Source organism: Uloborus diversus, chromosome 5 (assembly GCF_026930045.1).
Source record: "Uloborus diversus isolate 005 chromosome 5, Udiv.v.3.1, whole genome shotgun sequence".
Taxonomy (NCBI): Eukaryota; Metazoa; Arthropoda; class Arachnida; order Araneae; family Uloboridae; genus Uloborus; species Uloborus diversus.
The window spans coordinates 94,626,517-94,647,798 of record NC_072735.1 but is presented as its reverse complement, the minus strand read 5'-3'; positions in this window follow the sequence as shown (position 1 = coordinate 94,647,798).

The following is a 21,282-nucleotide window of genomic DNA, read 5'->3' as shown; positions in this document are numbered from 1 at the left end:
TTGAAATTTGGCACGCGACCTCACACCCGATGACAATGCAATATTCTATAATTAAATTAATTAATTAACTCTATTAATTGTTAGTTTCCTCCAGTTTTAATCAATATTTTGGCATAAATCCAACAATGTGAAAAAGGAAAAAATTTAAAAAATACATTAAAAAATGCTCGCAAAAATTATTTTAAAATATCTACAAAAACCTTTAATTTTTCTGCATCAGACAAAATTTGTTCCAATGTTCCTAGGTAATTAGAACATGAAATAGAATTGTTTTTAACTAATTTCATGCCAAAATTTAGGTAAGCCTTCAATTGGAAATTCATTGCTGATCAGATCATTGTTGAACAAAACTTTTATTTAAATGCATCTCAAATTTTTAAGTATAAATATGATTTCCGTAAACATACATCAATGACTTACAGTAGCTTCCCATCGGGGTGCCCTTATCTTAACTTTAAGATATTACCTCGCACTCGTTTTATAAATAGTTTCTTCGCCTGATAATTCTCCAACATAAGACTAAAAAACAGAAAAATAAAATAATAGTTTAAAAAACTAAAAAAACACGCTTTCATAGCAAAATGAACTAAAAAGTGAAAAATAATCTTTGGATGATAATAGTTGACCAATCAATTAATTTTAATGTAATACAAAAGAGCGTGGGGTGCTATCTATTTACATTTTTACTTAGACAACAAATGGAGGAAATTCAAGACAACTGATAAGAAGCCCCCCCCCCCCCCCGCGCTTTTTTGTATTACATTAAAATTAAGTAATTGGTCAACTACTATCATCCAAAGATTATTTTTCACTTTTTAGTTCATTTTGCTACGAAAGCGTGTTTTTTTAGTTTTTTAAACTATTATTTTATTTCTCAATCCATTTGCACGGGTGTGAGATTTTTGCGCATAAATTTGCAGTTTTCCCCTGGAATTTTTAGGCATTTTATTGTGGTATATTCCAATAAAAGGAACCCTTATTTGTATCATAAACGAAGCATCAACTTTCTAAAAACAATTTGTGTAGTATACAAATATTGACTTGTACGTGTTACGTCCGCAACAACGTAAAAATCATTGTTTTCAAATACAATAAAAATACAATATTTCATAAAATGAGTACAATATCATTTGTTCAATGTGTTTTGAAAACTTCGCAACTAGTCAAGTTTGTTGACCTCTTAAGTTTTTTTTTTATTATAGTTTTTGAATTAATCTCCGTAAGTTTTTTTTTTTTTTTTTTTTTTACATGTAGTATATCGTTTTCGTTGTGTTAAGTAAATTATCACTTTTCAGTGCTGGCTCTACAATCTTTCCTAGTCGTTGTATATCTTTTGAAACTGGTGCCTTGTCTAATTTTTTTTTTTTTTTTTGAGTTTTTATAAGGAGTTTCAACGAGAAAAACACAAATGAGGGCGCCCTTAAAAAGTTGCTGCCTGAGGCAAGAGGGCGTCATCAGTTTGTACCCCCGAATTCCTACAGTCGCTTTCAAGGCAAAATATTTCAACAAAATATTTGAGAGTTTAAAATATTCAAAAGAAAATGAAAAAGGAACACAATCATATCATAAAATACATTGAATTAAAAACCAATACAGTAAAACATTTCAGTTAATACAGCTCTGTCGCCATGAATTGTTTGCAGAGCAGAACCAGTAAATATTCTTAGCGAATTAGTGGCGAAATGAAGGGAGGGGGTGGGGGAGAAAATAACTTGAGTAGTTAAATAAAAATCCTGGGCGCGAGGGGGGGGGGGAGGGCAAGAGGTAGGAGGCCGCACGTTCTGAAATAATACTATGTTAAAATTTATTATTATTATTATTTAATTTTAACTTTTGCACACTTATTCTATAAGCGGGGGGGGGGGGGGGCTAAGTCTGTGTACGCTATCGATTGAGAATTAAAAAATGCTCTTGACAGTAAATGTAAGGATGAAAACAAAAATGAATAACTCTGAAACATTAATTTTGGTAACAAGACCAACGAATCTCTAAAATGACGAAACTTTAACACAGAACATGAAGTGTGACGCAAAAAATTAAAAATCAACATAAATACTTAATGGTAAAAGAAAATGAGTTGAAAATAATTGTAAAGATGTATATATGCACTAATGTATTGCTCAAGGGGTCCCCCCCCCCTATGAGCAAAGGGCGCAACCCTCTAAAAATCACGAATCCCCCCAAAGCAGGAGCCTCCCCCGAAAAAAAGAAAAAATACCCCTACTACCCCCCCCCCTAAAAATTTCAATGGCGCAGCCTGTGCCATGACCCCCCCCCCCCCTCTCCCCCAGGTTGGAACCCCTGATTGTTAAAAAATATTAGTTTTGATAATTAAACCGAAAAATATGAATAAATACGCGGAAATTCGCCAAAAAATATACATAAATACGCGAAAATTCAATCAGCCCAAATTTACACAGCCCGGCAAATTGCAAAATTTATCCCCCCCCCCCCGGCCTTTAAAAAGGGAGAACTACCTATCTGGCAACATTTGACTATATTTTCCCGCCAAAAAGCTCTGAATAGTTCATTTGAACTAGTTCATTGAACTAGTTCACAAGGTTGAGATGAACTAAACGAACTAGTTCCTCGAAAGGAACTAAACTTCCATCCCTAAAAAACTGCCAAAACTACCGCGATGCATTCGAAGAAACTCACCGGTCTACCGGTAAGTAACTGGTTAGTAACCGAAGCGTTCTATGATCAACCGGTTACCACAGCAGTTACCATTAAGCAGTTGATTGGTTGATTGAAGCGAGTGATCATCAGCTGTCACGTGTTTAACTAACCGGTCGCTCCCGGTCGAGCTCGTCGAACGCAACCAAGAGAGGTGTTTCCGAAACCGGAAGCCAAAGTATTTAGTTTGGCAAGAACTGGTTTGGCTTTGTTGGGTGAGTTTATTCTAAGCGCATGCGCATTTAACTGGTGAAATTTTAGAATTTTAAACATTGTATAGTTTTTTTACACTTCATTGTCATGGTAAAAGTGGCAACTGCCGAACTGCCTATCAGAGGTCTCAGTTAAAAAATGTGTCGTCTGCTGCGTATTTTAAAAGATATTATTGAGATCAAGTCTTTCTAAATTTTCCAATTCCAATATGAATTTTTCTTGCAATGTACATAAAATTTGTGTACTCTGCAAAATTGGAATTCTTGAAATCTCAGAATGCGATCAAGGTGTTCATAGTGTAACTATTCTTCCTGACAAAGTAGGCATAGGAGTGGATTTCGATTTAGAGTAAAATTAATTTACTATGTTTTATCAGAATGGAATGATTGCTTGTAAAAGTAGCTTTTTCAGGGGATATTTCGATAATTGGGAATCTAGCGTTCTTTCTTCATTGGCGTCAATTTTTGGCTCCAGCGCATGCGCGAGAGATATTTTTCTTTGCAAATCAAAACAAAGAAATCGGAAACATCTATTCACATAGGTTTACTATAAATCAGCAGGGTTACCAAAATAAAAATTTTTACGCCAAAAATGAGACGACCCCAATTATTGAAATATCCCCTTTTTTCATTTCAACTGCTTGTTATTTGCACGTTTTATTAAATGAAATTTATTTTCAACCCCGTTCGAAATTCTTTCACTGAAATAATATAATAGGAATCAATGAAAGCTTTCATCTGCTGCAGGCTTTGTCCTGCTTCAGTGGAACACTCGGTTGCATTGGGACTTAGTAAAAATTGAGGGAAGTAAATGCCTCTCACCCCCAGGAGGGAAGAGACCTCTAGAAATTTCAGAACATAACTTTTAAAATCACCCTACTAAAATTAATCGGGAATTTTGCAAACAATGAGACAAATTGTGGAGGGACTATCAAGTGTGCTCACTACCCTCTCCTGAATTTCCTAGAAAAAGTAAACTACATTTTTGAATTTATGTTAGACGTAATGTTCAGTAAGCATAAGGGGCATTCCACGATATTTTTGACATTTATGTAGAGTCTGTAACGTGACCTTTTTTGCCATAACTTTTTAATTTACTGTTTGATTAGCATATTATTTTATTTTGATCTTTTCCTACCAATACACCAGCTAATATTAAAATAATTTGCAAATCAAACGGTAAATTAAAAAGTTATGGCAAAAAAAAAGGTCACGTTACGGACTCTACATAATGTCAAAAATACCGTGGAATGCCCCATAAAGCAATGTTTTCTCAACATGAAATTTTGAACTTCCGAAAAAAGTTTTTTTTTCTCATTTCAACCTTTTATACGGAGCTGGTTTACACTTTCAAACGCAAGTTGCCATTGTTCATATTATATAAAACTTTTTTTACAACTGTTTTGACATTTGAGACAAAATATAAGAGGGTGTGTGACTTAAAACATCGGCTTTATTTTGGGGAAAAGGGGGGCAGCAATATGAGCACTTTTGAGTTTCAGGTTAAATTTCCAGCTTATACTATGAAAAGGAACATCTAAAATTTAATGACATAATACAGTCAAACAAAAATGTTTTGTTTTTAAAATTATATGATCATTTCAAATTTTTTTCACAGGAATTGATAGTTGAAGCAATGTTTATTTTAAAATTTGACATCCCTTGCACCCTGGAGCAATGGGAGATTTAGAGCTCCAGTTCCAGACACATAGCTCCAGCTCTAAGTCCCTGCTTGTGCGCTTGGGGGGAAATGCCATTAAATTTCAGGCATGAGTTGTTAGCAGTCATTTACGATACACGACACACAATTGATTCATTTATAACTCTATCAGTGAATTTTAACTCTGGAATTACGAGAAAAATATTTTTAATAAAGAGGAAAGAAAAGTTCTGAAGTTGAAAGGAGGAAAAATTTTTGCTTGCACACTTACCGTTTGATGCCTTAGAGCTCTGGGAGTCATAGTCTATGGGTTTCCCTCCTAATATGCAGCCCTGTTTTTATTACAATGCAGTTTGGTTGTGCCTTAAGGAAAGCTTAATTTGTATCAAAGCTCAAATATGCTACACTTCTTTTTTTCCAGCTACTTCTTAAAAAATTAGACGTTAAACAATTGTGTTCATTCATATTGCCTCCTGAAACCCACCAGTATTTCTGTTCTAAAAATGATGATCTGTCATTTTCTTTCCTAAACAGAATATTTACATCAGTGATGTCACTTGCAACATATCAAAGTGCTTCTTTGTCTTGCCCCATAGTTTTCTCTCCGTAAAAGCACGGCTACAAGGAACATTAACCATAAAAAAATTATACCAAAACTGCCATTATTTCTTGTATAAATTTTTGCTTCATCCTTGTGTTCCAAAATTTTACATCCCCAAAATTTTACCTGTCATCAAATTTTCCATGTTTTTGCTGTCAATGTTATGATTTTAATTGAAACTGAAAAAAATTTTTTTTTTCTTTATGCTTCCAAATTAAAAAAGAAGTGACTTTTAATTTACACAGTTAAAACAATGCATTTGGCATAGTATAGTCGAACTCGCTTACAACCAGCCAGTGATTTAACAAGAACTCGGATTTAGGGAGGATGCAAGAAATATTTGGTTGGTACAATGTCAAGTCTATGGGAGCATAACTCGCTTTTAACGAGCAAACTCCGCTTAAAGCGATGTGATTCATAAAATTTCTATTGACTTCCAGCTCAGCTTACCCGTTTTTGGTACATTTTCTTTGATATTCCAAAGTCAATCAAATTTTAATAAATCATAAATCTAGAGAACAAGCAATGACAACATTTTTTTTTTAATTTGTGGAGTAAAGAAACATTAAAAAATGTGTGTACAGTGGATTCTCTTTGAACACTCATGGGACTGAACAAAAGTGTTCAGATTATGAGGTGTTCATTATAGAACGAGGCTGGATAATGTGTATAATCACAGTCCCTTTGCGCTCGTTATAAGAGAGTTTGACTGTATAGCTAGTTACCTGCATATAGAGCTGAGCCCATATTCTTGCAGTGTATGCTATTATATAAACTGGGGTGCCCATCTGTCCCCCCAAATTCTATGAAGATCTCACAGCAAAAGCGTCCTCCTAACAAAAAAACCCCCCCTCAAAACATTCCCCATCCTAAAAATTTCAATGTCCCAGTCTGCTCCATGACCTCCCACCATTAAATCAAATGTTCTGGTACTGAACAATTTGAGTGCTCTCCTGGATACATGAGATTGTTGTTGGTTCCCCCACTCCATTAATTATGTTAAAATGTAGTGAAATCCCATTATAACGAACTTCAAGGGACTGCAAATTTTGTTTTAATGGGAATTTCATTGCAACAGAACTCCAGCAATGCAATGGGGATTAAATCAAGACTGAATATTTATTTCGTTGAAACAGATATTTTGTTGCATTGGTATTTGTTATCACTGGATTTCACTGTGTATATTTTGAAGAACATACAGCTCCTGTACTTTTTTTTTTTTGGTTGAAATTAAGCCCTGACTTTATCTTTTCTATGCGTCATGTTGCTAAACTTGACTGAATTCATGCATCCAATGATCGGGACTAAATGAAACATGAACAGTTCTCGACTTTCTTGTTGTGGGGGGAGCTTTTTGCACTGATGAAGAAGCTCCATTGTAGCCTTGAAATAGTTATTTGCTGTATTTTCTTGAGAATTTGCTTTATTTATGTTGGATTTTCATTTGAATAGTGTGGTCAGAACTTTCTTAGCTTTTCAACTAACTTAAAAAAATAATAATAAATAAATAAACGCGTCAACTTCAAATTTTATTTATTCACTTACTTTACCTTCAAACACAAATTCTTTTTTGGGCATTTATTATGTTTCATGGTCAGGTTTAAATATTGGGTGGAAAAACATCCGTAAAAAATCTAGTTTGTTTCTCAGAAAAGAGAGAGAAGTTTCTCAATGTTATCTTCAGCTAAAAACAAGACACAAATGTTCAAAAAAAAAAAAAAAAGAACTTTTTTTTTAGGATTACAGTTCAAAAGTTGTAAGCTTCTGGGGACATAAGTAACATATTATTGTTAAAAATAAACTAAAAGTTTCAATAAGATTATAAATCAAAATATAAATGAATCTGAAATGAATCATCCCAAAAATATAAACAGTAAAAATAAATTAATTAATAATTAATGATCATTTTTTCACATCCTCAAACACACGAAATGTGCAGAATTTCTTTTTCATTTCTGTCTGAACTTAATTTTTAAATGGGAAAACACATTACCACATAAAATTGCTTGTATTGTTAAGAAACCTTTAAAAAGGAACTACAACTTACCTAGTTTGTGTAAACTTAATTTTCTTCTGATTACAAATTTGTTCCAGATATGTTTCCTATAAGTGTGTAGTAGGAAAAATACTGTGTGTTAAAACAGAAAATAATAGGACTTTCAATTACTGATTCACCACAGATGCACCCCACTCTGGCTGTCCTTCCTTCGTGCAGCATGTGTCTAGGAAATCAAGTCCAAACGGGAAAAGAGTCGAAACAAAAAAGAAAGAAAGAAAAACACGCCAATGAGACTGGGGATAAGGCGAAAGTGACAATAAATGTTAGTTTTCAATTACTTTGCCAATGGCAATCTGGTGGATCAAGGGAAAGGGGCCGAATTTCAAGGTCACAACCCAGCTGAGTTGAAAGCAGAAACGAAAATTCGTCATTTTCGGATGGAGTACGCGAAACAGTAAAAGAAAGGCCGCAAGAGAGAATTGCAGTTTCACGAGGTTCTCGTGTTCTGAATTGTCTCGGATGCGGGAAAATTGCCGATTAATGGGAATATTTAAGGGGAAATTACCGGTTTTCATAAAATTTTTCTCTTTTGAAAATTTTTTGTTGACGTGGGGTGCAACAACTGACTAAAAGCAGACAGTGGTCTTTCGGGAAGGGGGGGGGGTCCGTACCCCATGGACCCACCCTTGGCTACGTCCTTGACTACTGGGAGAACCTCTTGTTTTAACGTCTACTTCATTGACTGTTTTATCAATTATTGTTAATGTCCTTTTTTATTAATTGTACATTTATTTTTTTTATTCTTTTTTGCTTTTTTTTTGTGTTTCTTGCCTGTTTTGTATACAATCTTGCAGCCACCTGCTTTGTAGTAAAAACTTCTCCCACCTGTGTTTCCCTCTCTTCCATTTCTTTTGTAAATTTTTCATAGCCTTTTCATTGCTTGAAAATGGCTGCGGACAAAGAGGTACACATTTATGCTAGAGGTATAGCATGAGAATTTGGTTTTTTCAGTACAACTTTGCAATGAGGCATAAGGATTCTGTTGTGATTGTGTGTGAAATTGTACGCAGATTATGTTCTGGGCATGGTTGATTTTAAAAGGAAATTAAAAAGACAACATATTTGCTATCAATACTTAATATGTCTTATAATGTAAATGTATATAATAGTATAGCTACAGTAAATTACCAACCTACAGTAATCATAAACTATCAATAATAATCAAAAAATATAATACCTTTAAATACTAATTGGCATAAGTTATAGTAGTTAAAATAATAAATAGAACAAATAAATACAGGGTACTTATTAATAAAACTTTTACAAAACATACTTTTAGTTTAAAACATGAACACTATCTAACAGCTGTCTTGCAAACATAATTTAAGCTTGTTAATCTTCATGCATTTAATGTCTCAAACTCGAAAACATTGGCTATACCCATTTTACCCCGCGCAACTAAAAGTACTATAAATTTTTTGTTATTATTGAAATTTACTTATTTTTTGAGTTTTCTGTTAGATAAATTCTTCTTCTATCAAATCCAAATAAAAAATTTCCAGAACTCTTTCTGTAAATTTTTTCAGAAAGAAGTTTATTACTCACTATGAATACATGTTTTGTGTTCTGAAAAATAAAATGTCTGTTAAGCCTGGTATAAATGAGTTGCTAGATTTTTTTCTCATTTCAAAATGTTTCCAGATATGTAAACATTTTCAACACAATTTTTTCTTTTCTAAAAATTTTGTCTTTTAGAATAAAAACAAGAAAAACGCAACTATACCCATTTTACCCCGGGTCCCCCTATGTTTTTTAATAATTTTTACGTTTTTTAAATTGGTCCATGCAGAGTCTAATACACATTAACCAACACCTATACGTTGTTTGGTCTGACTTTACTATTCAGCACAAAGGTATTTATTTATCTTACCTATTATATGGTTTTTCATTTGTACGCTTTTTTCATACAGTCCTTTCAAAAATATATAAACGGTGCTTCACTGTATTAACAAGTGTTTGAGACCTCAAAATACTTTGGGGTAAACAATGTAAGTCTAATTCATGTCTAAGTGTTTCTTTGAGGTAAGTTATTCTTCACATAATTTATCAAATTCTAACAAAAACGTAAGTTAAACTGTTAGATTTACATCAATTACCGTTCATATGCTCTCAAAACCAGCTTTAGCAAAATTTTGTACTCCCCCCCCCCTTTTTCTTTCATTTTTTTTTTTTTTTTTTTTGCTGCCACTAAAAATCCAATGGCTTTTAGTTGTTGATTGCTCTTGCACCCCCACTTTTCAGTACCAATAGCCACCTGTGTAAACAATACATTTTTTTAAAGCTATTTAAAACTCATACTCTTTGCTAACTAAAACTCATACTAACGTTGAAACTTGTGTTGTAATTTTGTAATGGGTCAATGGTATGAAGAGGGCACCTGACCACTATTCGGATTAAATATCTTGACTAAGATATTCAATCCAACTAGTTTGGTTTAAAAAACTGGTTGCTGGTAGTTTGTTTTGTATTTGTATTGAATTGTACTTACTTTGCAGTGATTTGCCTGAAGAAGAGCGAGCGCCTAAACATGCAGTGGTTAGTTGGTTGAAATCATATTTCAATGCACCTCTGGACTGCCTTAAAATGACTTCACCTCCTATATGTCCTACTGTGTTTTTAGGAAAGGGTAATGACCAATTTCAAATTTCTGATGTTCACTAAAATTTAAGTCAACAAATGATTTGGAATCTTTTCATTAATTGAGTTAATTTTATGCTATATACATTTTTTTGTATATTAAAAATAGGGTTGATTGGGGTGAGTGGTACCCCTTTTGAGAATAGTTTTTGAAACCTTATACAAAAGTTTTGAAACAAAAAAAGTTGATCTTATTGTTTTATTTTATCTTAAAGATTATCCCAAATATGTGCAAAACCAATCACTGTGATGAAATTTAACATGATCAGTGCAAAAAGGTTTGAAAACTTTATATTTTAGTTTTAGGGGGGTGACCCACTTACCCCCATGACCCACTTTCCCCAACCAACCCTACAATATATTTAAAAGTTATGAAATCAAAATAAACAAGTTATTCTCACAATCTACTAATTTTCATAAACAAAAATTAGGTTTATTTTTATATTCTTCAAAATATTTTTTCTCCTTCAGTGAAATTAATGTATGCTTCTTGTGGGTGAGAAAACTTTCAAACAGAATAAATTTTATGTGTTAAAATAAAAGATCAAAACAGCAAAACAATTTTTCAGTTTTTCATAGTTTTATAGCTCTTTAACTTGTCTCCTCTTTTTTACTTTCTTATACAAAGTAAAAGACGTGTTCATGAAAATTCTCCCACTGAAATTTAAACCTAAATTTCCAATTTAGTTACTCCTGCATTTATTTTGACTTCTTTTTTCAAACCTATCTTCGTATGTACAATAGGCAACCAAAAAAAAAAAATTAATTTTTATAATCTCTAATTCTTGACTAGTTTTGTATTGACGTCGGTACTTATGTATTTGTATCTGGCATAAATATAAAGCTTCATAGAAGGCTGAAATTTCGCATATAGGATCCGTACACTTCTATTTAAGCATATCCCCTTTTGGTGGCAATTTGATACTGACAAAGGTCTCTTTACTCATTGTTTATGGCAAGTCAATATTAATTTCAAGTTTTCCCTTTCAAGATATCTTCTCCAAACCATTGTTCAATCAAGGTTTCTATCAATACTGGAAGTACTGGCAATGCACAAGATTTTTTTTTTACATACTGGAAATACTAAAAACTATACTGGAGGTTTTATTTGAATACTGGGAAAATATTTTTAAAAATTAAATGGAATATGTACCTTGTTGTGAATTGAAGGGCAAATTAAGCTATAATAAACTGTACTGCGATGAGCATTTTTCTTTTTTATGGAGATAATTTAAAATAACAAATGTAAATATATTACAATTAATTAGAGACGTACCGAGTACTCGGTAACTACACGGTACTCAGCCTACTCGGCCAAATTTTGATCAGATACCTGACCAATACCCAATATTTGTAAAAATTGGAATATTGTTAAGGCAGATTTTAAAATTAATAAAGGAGTGCAACCATATAATATACTGCAATCATTTACAATTCAAATTTACAAGTCAAATTTAATTTTTGAGAATAATGAAATTTGTTATGCTTAAATGGAGTAAATCTTTTCAATATTTGCAAAGTTAATAAAATTTATTTATTGAAAATGGAGCAGTGTAAAAAATATGAAATTTTTATATTATTACGTGTGGCGGACTAGAAGGGGGGGCGTGAACAGGAGGGGGGAGAAGGGACACCTGTTGGCCCAAGCCTGTAGGCGGCCCAATATTTTTTTAACTAGGCATGAAATATAGAGATAAATAATATGGAGGGGGCACCGGAAAAGTCATTTATGATGGGCCCCAAAATTTCTGTGCACACTAGAACTAAAATAAATTGATATAATTTGTTTTAATTCCAACTTGATTAATCATACTTATTATTTATTCGTTTATTTTTTATTTTGAAAATCACCTTTTTATAAAATTTTTGACACAAACAAAATCTTTTACATAATGCGTAATTAAATTTCAGCTGGAATTTTGTTTTAAAAACTATTATATGGACATGAAGGTCTATACTTCTATTCCAATAAGTTCAAAATTCATCACGTGTGTGTCGATGGTTCTTTTTAAAACATAATTGAAACTCGGTAACTCGGTACTCGGCCGAGTAGTGAAAGGCCGAGTACTCGGTACTCGGCCAAAGTGCTACTTGGTACGTCTCTACAATTAATTGTATTTATCAGAAGTAAATTATCCCAACAGAGTAGGTTATTGAACTTTTCTTCATTTTCAATCAGATTGAATTATAAAAAAAATCATTGTTTGGTCATTTTCTCTGACCTGCAGTACTCTTGTCATTGCTCCAAATGTGACAAATTAACTTATATAAAAATGAAACTGATGCAAGAATGTAAAATAAGAAACAACATCAAAAAGCAAATTGCAGATTACTGCAGACAAGTGTTTCGGCGTAACAAGGAACGCCTTTTTCAATGCAAAAGAAATGAGCTTATGAATGAAAAGACATAAGAGACAATGGGTTTTTGGCTTTTCATTGAAAAAGGTGATCCTTGTAATGCCGAAACACGTGTCTGCAGTAATCTGCAATTTGTGCTTTTGACGTTTTTTTTTTTTTTAAGTTTTTATGCACAAAGGTATTTATTTAACTTGATGCTGAAATGCTTTTATAACATGATGTTTGTAAGATATGATGAAACAAACTTTCTATTATTGTTCATTTAAATAATTTTTTGCATGATAAATTTCATTCCTCTATCTGAAAGAAAAATTAGTTCTAAGAAGTCTGCAATCTGTGTGCAGGCATGAGTGTATGTATGAAACTAATGTTTGAAAAACGCAATTTTAGTTTGTTTTTAAATGAGAGGGGGTGGCTTTAGGGGCCATCTATACATTTATAAAGAAATTGTTGCTTAATCTATTAACAACTATTATGCAATGTTGTAAAATATAGACTTTTCAAGATTTGCACTATTCTGGGGGGGGGGGGGGGGGGGGGGGACTTTGATTTTGTTGTCATTCCCCTGTCAAAGAATGGACTGGAAATAATTATACTAGCCCATAATTTAGCATTTGAGCTGTAGCCCCATCATAGAAATAATCTTAATTGGTTCTTTTTGCAAAAATAAAAAAGAGTCAAGTGTTCCCAAGTTAAATCTTGTTAAGAATTTTTAATGACTCATTACTCTGTCTCTCATAGTTAATTTTGTCACGTGTAAGGGAAAAAAGTGACCACAATAACTACTTTTTGCAAACCACCACATTGTATCATTTTAAATTTCATTGAAATACTATTTGCTTTTCCCAGAGGGATTACAATACCTTCAGAAAAATGTATTGTTTCCTCTGTCATTCCCCTGCCACTTCCCCTAACCAAACCCCATTACCTGCCCTAACCAAATGGTGCTGTTTTGGGAGAATGACCTTGTTACAGTTCATCTGCTATTGCTGTTTGAAAATTTTCACTTTATGTTGCATAAAGAAGTAAAGTAAAGCATTTGATGAACTGAAGAACGGTAAAGAGTGAACATAGACCTATAAGTATGTAAAATGAACTGTTAATTCAGCCTGCATTATTTTTTAACCGCAGAGCAAGTATGAAAAAAAAAAGTAAAAAGTTTATGGTATAGTGTTAATATAGTGATTGAAGTAAAGTAGATTTTGTCAATAAATAAATTTCATTGATAAATGACATGTATTACTTGATTTTTCATTTAATTATAAATTTGGAAAAAAAGAAGATAGTGATATGATAGTGGAATTTTGGGATCACCAGATCAGTGTTAATGTAGTGATTGAAGTGGAGTAGATTTTGTCAATAAATAAATTTCATTGATAAATGACATGTATTACTTGATTTTTCATTTAATTATAAAATTGGAAAAAAGAAGATAGTGATATGATACTGGAATTTTGGGATCACCAGATCAGTAGATATCTTTTCTTTACCTCTATGGCAAAGTGAATATTTTGTACCATTTGATAACAGTTGGTAAAATGTACTTCCCATTATCTTTTTCTTACTTTAATAGTGAAAGATTTCATTTTTCAGATTTCAACTCCTTGATATAAAATAATCAAGCCGAGCCAGGATTCATCATCCTCATAAAGAGTTTTAAAAAAAAGATGCTCACTAACATATTATTACATTTAATTTATTTTTATCTAAATATATTAAAATTATCAGATCATATATAACTAGAGATATAATTGAATATTTTAAAGAAAAAAGAACTTTTTAGTTTACTTTGAAGTTTAGCTGCTTTAATATAACTGAATTTTAAAACTTATTTCTTCATTAATAACTCTCTATAGGAACTTTTACAAAAAAAGGTTTGGACAACTTTAATGTCAAATGTGACCATTGGCAAAACACTATCTTATGGTGAATTAGCAAAGCTTTGTGGCAATGGAGCTGCATCAAGAGCCGTTGGATCTGCAATGAAGAATAATCCAATTCCTTTCCTCATTCCGTGCCATAGAGTTGTGAAGTCTGATGGTAGCATCGGTAATTTTTCTTGTGGTGTTCATGTTAAAGAATGGCTACTTAATCATGAAAATAGCCTTGTCGAATAGAAGTTATAAGAACTCAAATTCTGAAATATCAATGTTAGGGATTTATTAAAAAATTGAGTCTGAAAAAAATCATTTTTTCAGACTCAATATGTATAATGTTTCAGATTATTATTAAAGTATTTTGTATTATGCTTTCAAAATTTGATATAAAATATGATTATGACTAGTCATTTTTTTTAATTACATTAACAAAGGTAAATGGTAAATTGAAAAAGGTATCAGCGATCTAATGAGCCAAATTTCAATAATTCTTGAATAATCAATGAATTCTGAGGGACTGTTCGCAAATAATCCGTTTCTATCATGAATCACTCGATAACAGAAAAGTGTTGCTGGTTAGCGAACGATCACTTATGATTTTTCGCCTATCCAAGAATTATTGAAATTCGGATCTTTAGATCGTCGATAACTTTTTTATTGATATCGCTGATAACTAAGGGATATTGAATTGAAATTTTACTATGAGTTGCAGGATTTACCTAGGGCTTTAGATTATAAAGGTTATAAATCGCTATCTTTTGCACATGAAAATTTAATTGCTTCAAACGTTCATATTTCATCAGACTTTCAATCTTTGAATTTCAAATTTGATTATAATGTTTCTTTTGTATGCTGTCAAATATTCTGAATGTTTAGTAACATTTGATGGAAAAGGGTGTTATGAGCTGAAAACCTTCAAATAAAATTTGTATTTTTTGAAAGGAATGCTTATATCTTCGTGGGTATAAGAGATACTTTCACGTAAAAATATAAAAATAAATTCTACATAGTTTTTTAAACTTATTTCTACATAATTTGTAGCTTATTCCCAGCTTTTTACAATGAAGGATGGTCAAAAACCTTTATTTTTTTCACAATTTGTTGCTGGTCTTCTAAATCAATATTAGGTTTAATTTTTATTGGAAAATGACAGCTAAAATATAACTTTCATGTGAAAAAATTACAGAGCAACCGGTCTCTTATTTCTAGTGAATTTTTGAAAGTGTCCCAATATTTTTGGTCATAGAGTGTACATCCTCTCAGAGTGTACATCTGAAGTTTTAACTTTCTACAGCAGTGAAGATTAACTTTCTAGAGCATACAGTTTTTGAGTTATGTGAAATTCATACATACGTCTTGAGAAAAGTCATGATAATTAACTCAGGGATGGTCAAAATGATCATTTCAACTGTCTGTATGTTCTTAGGTACATTTGCAGGTGTGGATGGGCTAAAAAAACACTTCAACATTCATTTAGAGGCGAGTAAAATGGAATTTAGTCCGAAATTTGAGGGGAAAATTTTTTACGATCACAATATTTTCTTTACTATGTAAGAAGTAAAAATGTTGGCCCTTTTCAATTTTTTAGCCTTTTGAAGTTTTTTGTTACAAAAGAGGTACTTTTAAGTATAACTATGAATTTGAGAATTATTTTCGGAACAGGCTATGTATTATTGAAAAATAGAAAAATATATATGCAGTATAACCCCCATTTAACGATTGTCAAGGGGCTGGAAAAAGTTATCATTAAATCAAGGATATCGTTAAATCGTGGAGCATATACATTTGTGGAATGCCTCAGAGAGCACATAACCTAACTTTGCCCTAACACACATTCAATGCAGTTAAATCTGAACCAGTGAAATGTATCATTAAATTTAGGAAATTGTTAAATTGGGTATCGTTAAATTGTACAGGGTCCATTATGAAAATAATGAGCATAATGTTATTGTGACGCGACGATAGATGGCAGCACGGTAAAACCGGCTGGGAAATGTGGTGCGGGATATGCCCTTTCAATGCATCCAGTCGTCAGTTGCTTTTGAGCAGTGTGAGCGGAGATAAGTGCCTCCGCTTGAAGTATGTTTTGAACTTTTGTAACATAACGCAATGGAGCGTTCGCTTGAACAATGATACGCCATAAAGTTTTGCGTGAGGTTTGGAAAAAATGCAACTGAAACATTCCAGATACTGCAAGAAACCTTCAAGGACGATTGCATTTCAAGATCACAGTCTGGGAAGTGGCACAAGGCATTCAAAGAGAGCCAGGAGGAGGTCACCGACGAACCCCCGTTATGGATGTCCCCCCCCCCCCGGTGATCCTACACCACCTTACAGTCCCTACTTAGCTTCATGTGACTTCTTTTTGTTTCCGTGACTCGAGAGAGAAGAAAGGAAAACATTGGGGAACCTTGGGAAACATCCAACACCATGTTACAACGTTCCTGAGAGGCATTCCCTTAGAAGAGTTTCAGGGTGCCTTTCAGGCCTAGCAAACACGTCTCCGCAAGTTTATTGATGCAGGAGGAATGTATTTTGAAGAATATTGGAACATTTGTATAAATTACAATCAATAAATATATTTTGCCAGTAAATGCTCATTACTTTCATAATGAACCCTGTATAAATATGTATATTTCAAAAGACTCTCTATTTACAGTAATATTCAGTTTTAATAGTATAACATCAAAAGCATTGTATTTTAATAATCATTATTTGATCCATCTTTTTTTCCTTCACTATTCTGAGGATTACTAAGTGATGTACACAGATAAAAATAAAATGTTAAGTGAGCAACACAATAATGCAATCCCCCCCCCCCCCCCCAGTTGCATTTAACTTTAGTAGCACTGTAAGAAAGTACTTTGATTTACATGGTCAAGATAGGTTTTTTTTTAAGCTAGTGGTCATGATTTTGAAGACTAAACCATGCTGATCTGTAGTCATGGAGATAAAATAATTAAAGCTTTAAATGAGAGGTATAACTAGAAGGATTTTTCAATAATGCATTCTTCCACTAATACTCCTGGAAGCTCCTCATTTTAATTTTCGAAAAATGTGCTAAAAATAAATTAATTTTTAGTTAAAATTTTAAACATTCTAAGTATGTATGCAAATTAGTCTTAGCTTTTAGTCCATCCATTGTTATTAATGTTGAATTTGCAAAAGCCACACGCATATCAGCTTCATAAAATTAATTATTCAAAGCAAATAAGATTTATTATACAAGTATATCACAGGTAAAAGGAAAATCAATACAATTAAAAAATAAGTTAGAATGAGACAAACAAATCATTATCAAGCTAACTTACATACCTTAAGATTCAGAAATATGAAATGCTTCATGTAATGTATCTTAGTGCAACCTTATTGAAAAAACTAACTCAGTAATATAATGTTTTATATTGTTTCAGGAATTCGAACTTCTGATATGAATAGTTTTGTACTTGTATTTTGTGTTTCAAAATTCTAGCCTAATGTTTAACATCATGTGAAACAACAAAATTTGATACTCTTTTTTATGTTAGAGAATTTTGTTTTAAATTACAAAGCAGGTGTGACTGAAAAACATGAATGCTCAAGAATGCATCAATGAGCATAAAAGTTGTTTTATAGTTATGCTTAAAAAGTTATCATCATATGCATTTTCTTTTTTTTTAAATTTAGTTATTAGAATTTTTACCATTTAAAAAGTGAAAAATGAATGAAACTTAAAATGTGTCTCTGTTTATTCATTAAAATTTGGCACATTTCTAAAACATAGGTGTGGTTTTTATGCAAATATTGACTGACTTTTGTTACATTCATAAAACTGAAATTATTAAAATCCATCAAAAAAAAGGGGGGGGGGGACCTTATGTCATAAGATTGGAATATCAAGTTAATCTTTTGTAAATCACCTTAATTCAAGAAATAAATTAGGAAGTTAAACAAAGCAATAGCAGAAGCCATTGTTAGTTGTTTATAATTAAAACTTCAAGTTGATAGGAAATGCAAAATACAGTAGTAGAGAATCAAATATTTGGGATACTCACAGGACCATCTTTATCATCTGAATCACTACAAAAGCATTGTTTAGATTATTTATAAAAACTTAAATTACAACAATGCAATATAATGCATTTCAAAATAAGAACAAAGAAAAAGAAATGCTTAAAACTTTGGAAGCATTAAAAGAAAGGAACATTTAAAAGCCTAAAAATTTGATTCATAAGACATTTTTTAAAAAAACGTTTCATTCCAGTTTTAGGTAAAAATCGTTTCAAAAAGAAGAAAAATGAAGCATTAGAAGTATGTTTGTAAGTTGCAACGAATGATTTTTTAATTTCTAGTACAGTCGAACCTCCATATATCGAACTTCCACATATCAAAATTTTCTATACCATCGAAATCCCAGCAAATTCCTATGTTCATTACATAGAAAAATTGTTTCTATATATCGAAAAAATCTCTATATATCGAAATTTTTTCGTGACATTCGTGGATTTTTTTTCCACTGTAAACTGTTTGTCTTATGAAAGATGAAGGTTAGGGGACAGAACTACGTTCACTGAAGGTTGCTACAAAACTCATAAGGAATCTGGGATTGAGGGGTGTGTGTAGATAAGTCGTTGTTCCGTTCTGGAGTTCTTAAATTCCCTCATGTTATTTCCAATCTTAGTTGTTACAAGCAACACTAAAATCAGTTTCAAGTTATCCCTTTTGTCTGTTGATTATCATTCCTAGTCTTATTTTAGCTTTAATAAAAATCATTCAAGTTAAGTAGATTGATTTTTTGGTTTTCTCTCGATTACATTGTCAAAAGGAAAACCCTCTAATGTTGTGGATCAAGTTGAATTGCCGAAGAATGAAGATGTATGAAGGCGCAAAAATGTAATTTATGTTAATTTTTAAATTATTAACATCCATTTAATCCGATGCTCGTATAAATTAGGAACTGGGTTTCATACACGAAAATTAGCTTTAATTTTAATGTTTTCGGAGATTTTTTTTATGATGAAATAAGATCGTTTCTATTTATCGAAATTTTTATATATCGAATTTTTTTCCGGCAATTTGCTACTTCGATATATGGAGGTCCGACTGTATTTGAAAAGAGTTCGTTTTTGCAAAGGGTTGATTTTCACAATTACGAATTTTTAAATTACTGTTTTACACTGAATAAATATTTATATAAATTATTGCTTTTTAATTTCTGAGTCATTTGTATATGGGGGGGAGGGAACAAAAAAATAATCCAAGATCTAGGTTCCATGCGATCAATCATTTAGAACACTTGCAAACCTGGGATGCAGGCATTATCTGCATTTTTTGTATAGACTTTTGCTCTAATAGGCTTAAATTAATGGTCATACAATAAAAAGTAGCATTTTAATTTGTCAGTATTAATTTCCTTGATGTTCAGTTAGAATAAAATAAGAGAATGTCATGTTTTTGAGTTTTCTTTTCAAATTTCTTTCAGGAAATTTTTTTATAAAATTTGCCGTAATTTGGTAAAATAGTAAAAGTAAACCCTCTAACTTTGAATCTTGTTTTTAGAGCAAATTAATCTAATTGTACATGAATACAGTTAGACCTAGATATAAGGTCCACCCTGCATATAAGGACACTTTCTTAAACTCCAGAGTTATTGAATAGGGATTCTGTGTTATGGATTATCGGATATATGGTCAGATCTGAAATAACCGCCATCGCTTATAAGGTCATTTTTGTCTACCTTTCTTTGAGTGATTTCAATGCTTCACTGATTCAGTTCCACAAATTTTCCCTAGTACATGCTCTTTAATCGACAAAATGCCCATCTGCCCTACGAATGTAAGGAAAACTTTTCCACAGAACCCTTTATCCCCTCAAATTCTAGGAAAAGGCGTGTAGAGACCCTGGAATGCTGCAGAGAGAAGGCGAGTGGAGTGAGTAGGAGGGATCATCACCCCCCCCCCCTTAATGCAGGTAAGAAGAGAGAATCATTTTGTTTCCCCTAGCTGTGTTGGTCCTATTCAGGCTTTGTGGATGAGGGCGACAGCTTTTAGATAAGGGTCAAGGTCAATAAAGATGGCTTTTAGCAATTCATACAAATTTGGAAGGCAGTCTCCTATAGTATCACGTGTCCGTCGTAAGCACATTTCCATTTTTCGATCAGCAAATCACAGGTTTTTTTCACTTGTATTAATTTCTGAATTAAAATATTAATTTGCATTAATTTTGATTGATTCAACTTGATGAAAACATCACAACTTCATCAAGTGATATTGTTTTGAAAACATTATATTTTGTTTTTTTTGATAAAAGTTTATAAACCAGTTGTAAGGTCACATCCGCTTATAAGGTCACATTCTCAAAGTCCCGAGGGATGACCTATATTGAGGTCCGACTGTACATATATTTTTTAAAGATATTCTTAGTAAAGGGGAAAAAAATTCTCATTTGTTTTTTAATCGGTGGAAAAGCAAGCAAATTTGCCCTGGCTTTCTGGTTTTCCAATTTTCTGAATCCCAAATAAAGGTGCTGTACTGCAACACTTGAACACATGTCATTGAAAAGGTCTAGAAAATCTTTTTGAATAATTCAAATTCTTCTAAAGACCACATCATTTTCCAATTTTAAGTATGGAAACAATGATTTTTATCAAAAAATGTTTTGAAAGAATCCAAAACTTTTGAATTAAAAAACAATATTTTATCTAATAAATGTTTTTCATAAATAAATAAGAACAATCTTAAAATAAAAAATATTTTCATAGAGATGAACAAAGAAAATCAGTTTCTGCACAACATAGGTCTAGTGATAATAAAATAAGTAAGAAAGAATATGAACTCAACAAGTATTCTTTGCAATAGTACCATCTTTCTTAATTTTCAATTTTTCCTAATTTCCTTTGCTTTTAGAAAAACTTCAGGTTTTCTCAAATGTGGCAGAATCAAACCCTAAATAAATAAAAATAAATATTTAACTAATTTTATGAGAAAAAAATAAAATAGAGATTTTATTAGATTAACACTTTTACCACAAGCAAAAGGTACAAGTGTTAAAAAAAAAAAAAAAAATTGAAAACTGAATTTTTGGTACAAATGAACAAGTCCCTAAAAGAAGAGCAAATGTCACAAATTAAAAATTTTATTTTTTGTTTGTAACATATGCCTATCTTCAAGGACAGGAAGGACTAGCTATTGATTTAAAGCCTAAATTCAGTGTTCTTTCTTATC